Below are 10,796 nucleotides of genomic sequence, written 5' to 3' on the forward strand. Positions count from 1 at the left end.
TCAGCCTCCCCAGCATTGAGATTACAGGTGTGTCCCACCATGCCCAGTTTCAGTGGCCAGTTCAGGGCAGGGTCAGCACTACATGTGGTACCCGAAAAGGAACTTGAGTCCTCGCATTTGCCAGGTAGGTACTTTTTCACCAAGCTATCTCCATTGTCTGAGGCAGTTTTTGTTAACCTAACATTTTTCTTCAAATTCTACCTCTACCCACATCTTAAGAGGTGTGTGTGGGGGCGGCGGAGGCGGGGACAGAACATAGTTGGCAGAGCTACTTTCCTCTAGTATTATGGCGTAGTGCTTGGGACAAAGACTTTGATATCAACAAGATATGGTTTTCCAGCCAGGCCCTAATGTTAGCTATGTTATCTTCCAAATGAAATTTAGTCATTCTGAGCTTCAGCTTTGTAGTCATCTGTGAAATTAACACATTACTTGTATTTGGAAGACTTCTAAAGACTAAATGAGATACTATTATGAACTAGACAACCTAGTTCTTGGCCCAGAACACTTACTAGTTTCTTATCTAAGGCAGGAAATATCTACAGTTAGACCAATCACTATTTTTATACACTAAATCCCTAGTTTCTGATCATAGGATTTGTAACAGAGCTTTAAAATACAGACTCTATTATTCCACTCCTCTGTAATTTGTTTTTTAGGATAGAGAGAAAGACAGCAACATAAAGATGTTGGAACAATTATATCAAAAGTAGGGTCTAGGGAGTATCATGGGTCTTGCAGGTCTGTTCTGTTTCCATTTCTTGCTGGTAGCTGTTCAAGACTTTACATCTATAGGATACATGAAATACATCTAATATTTTGTCCTGTGTCAGTTGACACAAGTTGGCTCCAGAAGCATATAGCTAAAAATTTGAAAAAAAAACGTTTGATCCCCGGTCCTGCATGCTGCACTGGCCCCGCCTCCAGGGCATGCTGAGCAAGTGAGAGTCCAGGTGTGGTGGCGCATGCCTGTTATCCCAGCGTTGGGGAGGCTGAAAACAGGAGGATTACCACAAGTCCGATCTGCATAGTGAGACTCTGTACCAAATACACAAAGGGATGTGGGGAGAAAAATTTGAGAAAAGAAAAAATATCCTCTCAGTATAAGACTGAAGAAGTATTCCAATTGTCAGGTAGATATTGACATTCCTTTTTTTAAAATAATGTTTTCATTTCTTTATTTTTTATTTTTTTACATTTATTTTAGTGTGTGTGTGTGTGTGTGTGTGTGTGTGTGTGGCCAGCTCAGCCCACCTGGGGGTGGGGCTGGCTGGCATGTGGTGTTGGGGGATCGAACCGCGGTCCTTGTGCTTTGCCAAGCTTGCTCCAAGTCGGTGCTTTAGACCACTGAGCCATCTCTCCAGCCCCCACATTCCTTTTTATTAACTCAAGTTGGTAGAAAGACTATGGAAATATGGGATTAAGAAATGAAACAGAAGAAAAGTGATGAATACTATATTGTGTACTATTTATATTTTATAACATGCATAACCCAAGGAATTTTATATGAAATAAGTCTTTAAAATCTTAAAATATCTAACTCTTAATACCATCATATAGGTGGTACAGGCTTCAACATATGAACAAATGTACAAACATTCAATCTATAACATTATACCACTACCTCCCAAAAACTTATGTGATTTTCACAAATAAAAAATACACACATTAAGTCCCAAGAATTCCTTAAATCTTACTTTGCTCCTCCAACAGCTCTGAGGACTTGGCTCAAACTTTCAAGGAAACATTATTTAAATAAGGTACAAGCAAGCCCCTGGACATGATTCCTCCTAATGCAAAGTTCTTCCCCAGCTGTGAACCTGTGAATAGAAGACTACAGGCTTCCAAAACTAAGGCTATGCACTATTTCACCTACAGAGACTTCTAGAAAGAGAGGAGAAATAATATTCCTGTCACCCACTGGCATTTCAAAAAAACCTGAATTTTTCAGTAAACTAACACAAAGTTTGCGCTGTGGCACAGAACTGTTGTAGAAGCTTTCTTTGTTCTGAAATCCACCAAAGTTAGCACTTGGAGTTACTCAGTATGTGAGACAGATTAACACATGCTACTATGTAATTTTTATTCCAAAATCTGAAGAGGCCATTAGACCACTCTTCTTAAGTTTCTGTATCTTACGTTTCAGATACAGAAACATCACCTTAGCCTACAGGGGTAATTTGACACCCTCCATTGAGATGGATCTCTTGAAATTTCACTGAAGTTGATGACCCCTAAATTTGTGTGATTATTTTCAAACTATGTCACTTACCACTGCATCTAGAGAAGTTGCTGTTTTTTACTCATTAAGTCCAATGAATACAATAGGGAATAGATAAGTATGATGTTTTCTGAGAAGGAAAAAATATGAAGTCTTTTGTGAACTAAATTATGATGCAAAGCTAGAGAGTTTCTATAACCTTAGCTGTAGTAAATATGCCTGCTGTAAAATGGGATGTGCAGGTGAATTTTCAAAAACTTCCAGCATGTAGCTACAGGAGATAAAGGCCTTCTTCATGGAACTCAGAGAAATTTTCCAGTTATTTAGATGGAACTTGAGCTGGGGATTCAAATCCTTGATTTATCATTTTCCCTCACCATTTTGACCAGTAACAATAGGGAGAAAACAAAACAAAACAATTAATTTCATTATATTGATATAATATGAAAGATATATGAAAGATAGTCAGACTCACTTTTTTCCTTGAGTGGTTGATTAAGGTATTACCTACATTTTCAAATGTTATTTAATCATTATTTCAGGCCTTTAGAAATAGTGCTCTTAGTTAAGTAATAATAATTTCTTTGAATACACTTTATTGGTGAAGTCTCAGGTATCCTAATAAACTATTAACTCATGAGTTCTATGTGTCTATCTCAAGAAAACAAAATAATTGAATGGAGGAATGAAAAGAATTGCATTGTGTGATTTTGGCAAATTATTTGACATTTATGTAGTTCAAGTTATGTCTTACTATCATCAAGAGATGGAATTAAACTTTCTGTTTGTTGAGTTCACTCAAAAAGAACTAAAAGACTTTAAGAACAATGATAAACATTTCACAATTTACATTTCTGAAGGGTAAGAAAATAGATTCATAATTTTTCGTAGAAGGTAATTTATGAATGTATAAAATAACTTTGTAAGTACCAAAATTGCTCAGTAATTCTTTTAATTAAGTATTAGGTACATTAAACCAGACAACATACTCAGAATATGAGTGGGATGGGGAAAGCAGAGAGGAATAACACAGTAAATGATGTGCTTCATTCTGAAACAGACTAAAATAAGTAATGGGGATTCTTTTCTCTTTGAGGTTTTATTTTCTAAGCCTTGTTCTTACTGTTCATCCACTTTTATCAAACTTTCATTTTTCTGTAACTGAAAAGCACTATGGCAAGTAAATGTCTTCATATTTTCTCACAAATCTGCATATGGTTAGAAATTAATAAGTGCTTTCTGAAAAGTAAAATACATATTTAATAGTGTACTTATAGTTAGGCTCAAATTTGTACTATGAATGTATAAGGACAAAGCATTTTGTACAAAAAGTCATATAAATATATTATATTAGAAATATAACAGTAAGTCCTAATTGCTATTATAGGGGTAATTATGTATCTGACACTCTTATCGGTTCTTAGTTGAGATGATTTGTTTACTCACAATGGCCTAAGAACTAGTTACTACATTATGCAGATGAGAAAACTGAGATTTGACATGCTTAAGTAATATGTATTAATACATAATGTTACAACTACTGATTATTCAACCAGTCTTCTGACTATCACAATTAATTTCAAGTATCTCTTATCTTTCTATAAATACTTCCATCTGTTGCTATAACTCTCAAAATAATCTAGTGAATATTTTCTTAATATTCTTGATTATTTCATAATGTTCTATTTAGTCTGCCTGTGTTTTCATGGGCTTTGTGCTTTATTTGCTGTTGAGTTTAAGTCCATTCCACTGTGATCATGGTATGAAGGGGTTTGTTATATTTCTTTTATATTTATTTAATCATGCTTTATGGCCTAATATATAGTCTATTTTGGAAAAATTCTTTGTGCAACTGAGAAAAATTTGGCAATATTGTCCATGTTATTAAATAATTTAATCTATCTTAATGATACCCCATCTTTAATGTTATTTGCTGATTCAACTAGAGTAAGCTGGGGTCTTTACTTATTCTACTCTTTTGCATGCCCTAAACTCATAGTTTTGTGATAAAGAAGTATGGGATTTTACTGAATAGATTTTCACAAGGTGAAATGTAGTGTTGAATTGAATTATATATTCCTAAATTAATTATGTTATTAAAAAATCCCCTTTAACTAACACCTATCTAATTGCAATATGAATTTTCCCAAAAATTTCCATTCACTGAAAGCCTGAAGTGCAAAATCTAGAATAAAATTATAAATGTGTTAAGTGTTTTTCTTTAAGCATCTGGAGATGACAAGGTTAATATGGTTTAAAGAAAAATATAAAGCACTTGAAAACAGATTTTAATTTTGGAAAAGAACACTTTGTTTATTCATTTTCTTTTTTGCTCAAACTTAGCACTTTATAGGCATTTATTTAAAGCTAGCATATTTTCTGCAAATAAAAATAAAACATAATAACTGCTTATATTTCTGTACTCTTCAGGTGTATGAAGCAGTTTCAAAAAAGTAACAAAAATAAAATGGTTGTCACTTGGTTAATTGCCTGTGTATAACCAAGATGCCAAGAAGACTATTCTTCTAAAGAGTAGGAGGTTCAGAATGTCACCTACTTTGGGGTTCAAACCAAGTTCCAAATATTAAACTAAACTCTTAGCCAACCAAAACTGTCTAACTCCATCTCCGCACAGGCCCTCCAACTATAAGCATCCACTTTTTCCAACCCTAACACTGTGAATTTTGATGACTTGAATACTGCTACAGGGCTGGGGAGATAACTCAATAGAATAAGCACTTGCCCAGCAAGTGCAAGGGACTGAGTTCAATCCCTGGTTCTGGAAAAAAAAAAAAAAAAAAAGGAATACTGCTACATCATTGAAGAGTTACATATCAAAAATTACAATACTGAAACAGGCTTTGAAAACTGTAAATAAAAGGAACAAACACCTACTTCAGTGCATTCAATATTTATTAAGACAAAAAGACTTTAAGCTAATAATGTTCACTTTGTCTTAAATTATAAATTGAAATTATTTTGATATCTTGGGGAGATAAAATTTGGTATTCAGTGAACTTGAATGTTGCATCTTTGTGCTTTAACCAGCTCAAAGAATTGGATCACTCACTAATACCATTAGTCTTATATCAGCAAAATGTTTTACATTTTGCACTCTTTCCTGAGAGAAGAAAATTTGGTCAGGTCTTTCCTAAATGCAATTTCATTTTTTTTTTCATTTTATTTTATTTTACTTGTTTTTATTTTATTAAATTTATTGAGAAACAAATAACAATGACACAGTTTCAAAACCGATTAGGAAGGTTTCAATAATTAATATATTGCATATTATTGTCTTCATAGTGATTATTCATAGTACAAGATGCAGACATAATATCTTGTCCAAACATTATTAGTACAAGTCTTTCTTCTCATTGAATTAAGAGAAAGTAGATGCATACTATATCCTAACTATTTTGCATATACAGATACAAATGATCCTTCATTTATATCCTCTTTTTTGTTCAGTTTTGTTAGAGATGAGTATTCCATTGCCATTGAAATATTGTAAGTATGTGAGTGAATGCAGCAAAAAATTCAATATTGTCCAGTAGTCTATAATAGTAGTGGGTTATCCGTAGGACTGGCAATGTCAGAAGTTGTTGACTTGAGGGTCTTTTACAGCTCAGCATATTAATATAGCTTTACTTTTTGTACCTCATTTTTATACTTTTCTGCTGGATGGTTAAGACCAAGATAAAGCAAAACCTATCTAACAAGAAATATAACTTTTGTATCTGACAAGGTGAGTCAAATCCTCTCAGGATTTACCCTGGAAACCCTGTACCTCAGTTTGTAGATCCTTTGTCAGTGTCAGCCATGTGGATGAGTCATGGCCATTGCTTGACTAATTTGCTCTCTGTGAAAGCCTAAGAGAATGCTTTCTATCCATGTGACTCTCCTTAGGCCCACTTTATATCGTCAATCATTTTCCTCTGTGGCCCTATAATCACATTGAGCAGAAAATCTGGGACATCACTGAGCTAAAGGATGTTACAGTACAGGTTCTTTTATGTCTTGAGTCCTCGCTGACCTTGAATGGTTAGGGCCAAAATGTTGGCTGTCCTTGCAGCCCTTCTTATTCTCTAGTTTTTGATTGGCAAACTAAGTTGTTAACCCTCCAGAAGACAAGCTCAATGATACTATTTCCTTATAACCTAGGCCATTGAGGTTATCCTCACCATCTGTCTGAATAGAAAACATCTTAGATATCACATGGAACAGCTATTTTCCATCAAGTATTGATATGTTAAACTTTAAAGCCCTACAGAATGTGAAGAAAAAAATAAAACAAATATTTTTAAAAAGGAATAAAATTATATACTTTTACAAAGAAATTTAGAAATCTAACCATATACAGTATTGTAGCAAGACAGTACTATGACAGTTTTTCTTGTCTCTTATTTTCATTTATTACTCTTTTTTTCAAAAAAAAGCCATTTACTTGAGAGACAGTATAGCAGTAATTGATATGACATGACAAGCAGCATATTTTTAGAAGACCAGAATGACAGGCATTCCAAGCATGACCCTAATAAAGCCAATTCTAGATCCAATATTATTACAATCAGTAACTTTTTCACTATATACACTATTTGATATTGATAAATAACAACATAGGACAAGTCAATTAATGATATAATTTTACAAAAATTAAATTATCAAAATCCATTAATTTCAAAATGTAGTTCCCATATCAAATCCCCACAAATAGTCATCAGTGATTTCTGAGAATATTAATGAATATTTCATTTTCTTAAATAATTTTCCTAGCTGTATATATAAACCTAACACTATAATCTGTATTGTCCAGCATACCTGGACAATATCAAATACTCTATTTGGCAGATAAACATAACTTTTAAGTGGATAAATAAATAAATAAATGATTTAAAACTGTACTGATTTGTCCTTTTTAAAATAAAATCAAGTTTTGAAAGTTTCACACTAGAAATAGGACTCAAATAAGCAAGATCAAATTTAAATAGCAGAAAAGTAAGTTGGTGTTCAATTAGTATGAAATTAAGGGCTAAAATCAACACATTTTTCCCCGTAAGGATTGTACCTACTTTAGTTTTAAAGTGATATATCACGTCCCCTAGGTATTGAAGTGTTTTCACGCTTTAGTTTCATGTTACACACAGAGGATGCAATATTTGCCATTACTTTTTATTTTTATTCTTTATTATTTTATTTATTTATTTATTTATTTATTGTACCAGGAATTGAACTTAAGATGCTGAACTTGCTAGGCAGGCACTTATTCTACTGAGCTATCTCCCCAGCCCTGCCATTATTTTTATTTTTATTTATTTATTTATTTTATGTTTTTGTGGTACCAGGGATTGAACTCAGGACCTTGCGTTTGTCAGGCAAGTGCTTATTCTACCAAGCTATCTCCCCGGCCTGTCTGCCATTATTTTTAATCTCAAACTTTGCAATGTCATTGAATGTAAAAATAGAATTAGGATACTTACCAGTGAGTCTAACACAAAGACTGGGACTTAAGCATAAGGTACTCAGTCATTTACCTTTTATTTCAATGTGCAAATAGTATTAAATAGAGTGTATACTTTATGAAAATTATAGTCCAGCTGGAGAGACAAACACCAAGTAAAAATAATTAATTATGCTATTATAACCACATTTATTTGAAGCAGTGAAAATGTTAGGATAGCCCTGGACATGTAGTTCAGAGGTCTAGCACTAATCTAGCATCACTAAGGCCTGGAATTTGATTACCCACAGTGTCAAAGAAGAAAAAAAAAGGACAGAAAATTTCAAGATGGAAAGAAAACCATATTTTCTACTTGATCTGGAAACTTCAACTAGTTGTGTGTCCAGGAAGGCAGAAGCAAAGATATTTAAACTAAGATCTGTGTGAGGAGGTGGGCAGCACATAGACTGGTGTTACAATATAGAGGCAATAGCATGCGTGAGGGGCCTGGAACCAGGAAATCCCACGTGTTTTATGTAGTAGGACGAAGCAGAGAGGCTGCAACATTGGGTCAAGTTCTGAAAATGGCCTCAGAGGATCGTAGATGAGTGCCAGGGATTAGACTATGCTGGCCTTGCTTATGTTAAGAACCTTAAATTTTATCACATACCAGATTGACAATTGCTCACTCTGAATCTGTTATACTACCAGCACACGGCCAACACATAAGCACACACATGCTCCATGCACGCGTGTACACAGCCTGCAGATTTTCTCATTATTTTTTTCTTCTTATTTCTGGTTTAAATTATATTTTTTCTAACCTCTAGAGTCAGAAGCCTTGATCATTAATTTACTTTCTTTTGTTTATGTTGCTAGCTAGAAATGCTCCTCTAAATTCTGACTTAGTCATAATATGGAACAGGTATTTTCCATCAAGTATTGATATGTTAAACTGTACATCCCTACAGAATATGAAGAAAAAATACATAAAATTAAAAAAATAAAACTAGGAATAAAGCTACATATTTTTTACACAAAAATTTAGAAATCTAACTATATACAGCATTGTAGCAGGACAGTCATGTGACTTTTTTTGTCTCTTGTTTTCATTTATTATCCTTTTTTTAAACAAATATTTACTTGAGAGACAGTATGGCAGGAATTGGTAAGTCATGACAAGCAGTACTTATTTAGAAGATGGAATACCCTTCTCTGACAAAACTAAACAAAAAAGGGAGATACAAATGAACAATCATTTTGTATCTGTATATTCAAAATAGGACAGATATACAGCTGCATTCTCTTAATTCAATGAATGGAGAGATCTGTTCTAACAGTGTTTCTAAACAGGATTATCATGTCTGCATCTTGTACAATGAATAACCACTAAGAAAACAATATGCAATGTATTAATTATTGAAACTGTGCTAGTAATTGGTTTTGAAACTGCTTCATTGCTATTTGTTTCTCAACAAAATTATTTAAAAAAAATAAAAACGAATTCTGACTTAGATCCACAAACCATATTCTTGAAGATGCTGTATTCTGATTGGCATGTTTTAATCTTTGACCCATGTATTCTCCAAAAGTATATAGTCTAGTTTTAAGAATTTGGGGGGTTTTCTATTTTCTACTCCTGATTTCTGAATGAATTATGTCATGTTTTCAGGAGTTTGAAAATTATTAATGGTTCTTTTATAAGAAACATAAAGGAAATGACATTTTTAAGGTTTTTTTGTAATTACTGAATATTGTATTCTATAAATGTTAAGTCAAATGAGTTATTTTAATTTATACAAGCATGAACATAATGATTTGCTTGTCTCATGTTATCTTTCACTTCATCTATTTTGAAGCTTTGTTATCAATTACATAAATTTATTATTCATATGCATGGCTGGTCAATTGATTTCATAAAGGTCTTATGTTCACATCTACTTCAGGCAGTTATTTTACTACTTCTCATCTTTTTGTTCCATTATCCACTCATTCTACATGATCTATTTGTCTTGCATTTATTAAATTTTTATAATATTATATTTTAATTTAATGATCTCTAGCATCATCTTTTAGACTATCTTTTTATTGTTTCTTTAGGGATTGATATTTTGAACATTAATACAAGAAAGTCTGTGGAAAGTTAGTATGCCTCCACTTCAAAGGAAATGTGCAAGAATTCGAAATTATATGATTACAACTCTGTTGTACTTTGTGTAATTTTTAATATACATATACACATAGTTACAAAATGCACTGTTATACAATTTTGCATTGCAGAGTCAGGTGTCAAAATAAAATGAAAGCAATAAAAACATTAAAAGTGGAAAAAAAAACCGAAATATCTTTAAAGGAAATCAAGATAAAATACATGATGTTCTGTTTGTTCTCATGTATTAATCATTTCAGTATCCCCCCCGTATATCTGTGTTTCCACTTGGTACTACTTTCAGGATGAAATCTTGTATTAGATCAGCTTTACTGATCACAAGTAAACCTCAGCATTTTTATTTATTTGAAATGTCCTTATTTTGCTTTCATGTTCATGGACTTCTATCGTAAATATAGAATTCCACCCTGACAGTTGCTTTTAGCACTTTGCAAATGCTATCACCCCTTATCTGCTGACCACAGTGATGTGGTAAGCCTCCGCCTTGTGTTCTGGACCTCTACTCACTACAATGTTACACCTGTTTTCTGGATTTTTTTAAAATTTAGGTTCTAGACTTGTGACTTTTGAGTGTTAGGTGTATTTTTCATTATGTTTGTCCTTCTGGACGTCCAATGAGCTTCTTGGACCTGAACATTAATACATTCATCAAATTTAAGAAATTTGGGCCATTAATATTTTATCTTTGTTCTTGTTTATTTGTATCTTCTCTCTACGTATGACCTCATTAGTCTGCTTGTCATTGTCTTGTTGTTCAGACAATGTTTGTTTTTGACATGTTTTCTCAGTGCTTTTTGTACTAGATAATTTTATGGATCTGCCTTCAAGCTTACTCAGATAGTCTGCTATTGTCTATCTACCTGCTGTTAAAATCCAAACAGAAAATTTTTCTCCATTATAAATTTCAGTTGAACCTGAATTCACACACCTAATATTTAAATGGCAATGGAATATCCAACTCTAACAAA

Source organism: Octodon degus, unplaced genomic scaffold, assembly GCF_000260255.1.
Source record: "Octodon degus isolate 3935 unplaced genomic scaffold, OctDeg1.0 scaffold00029, whole genome shotgun sequence".
NCBI classification, from domain to species: domain Eukaryota; kingdom Metazoa; phylum Chordata; class Mammalia; order Rodentia; family Octodontidae; genus Octodon; species Octodon degus.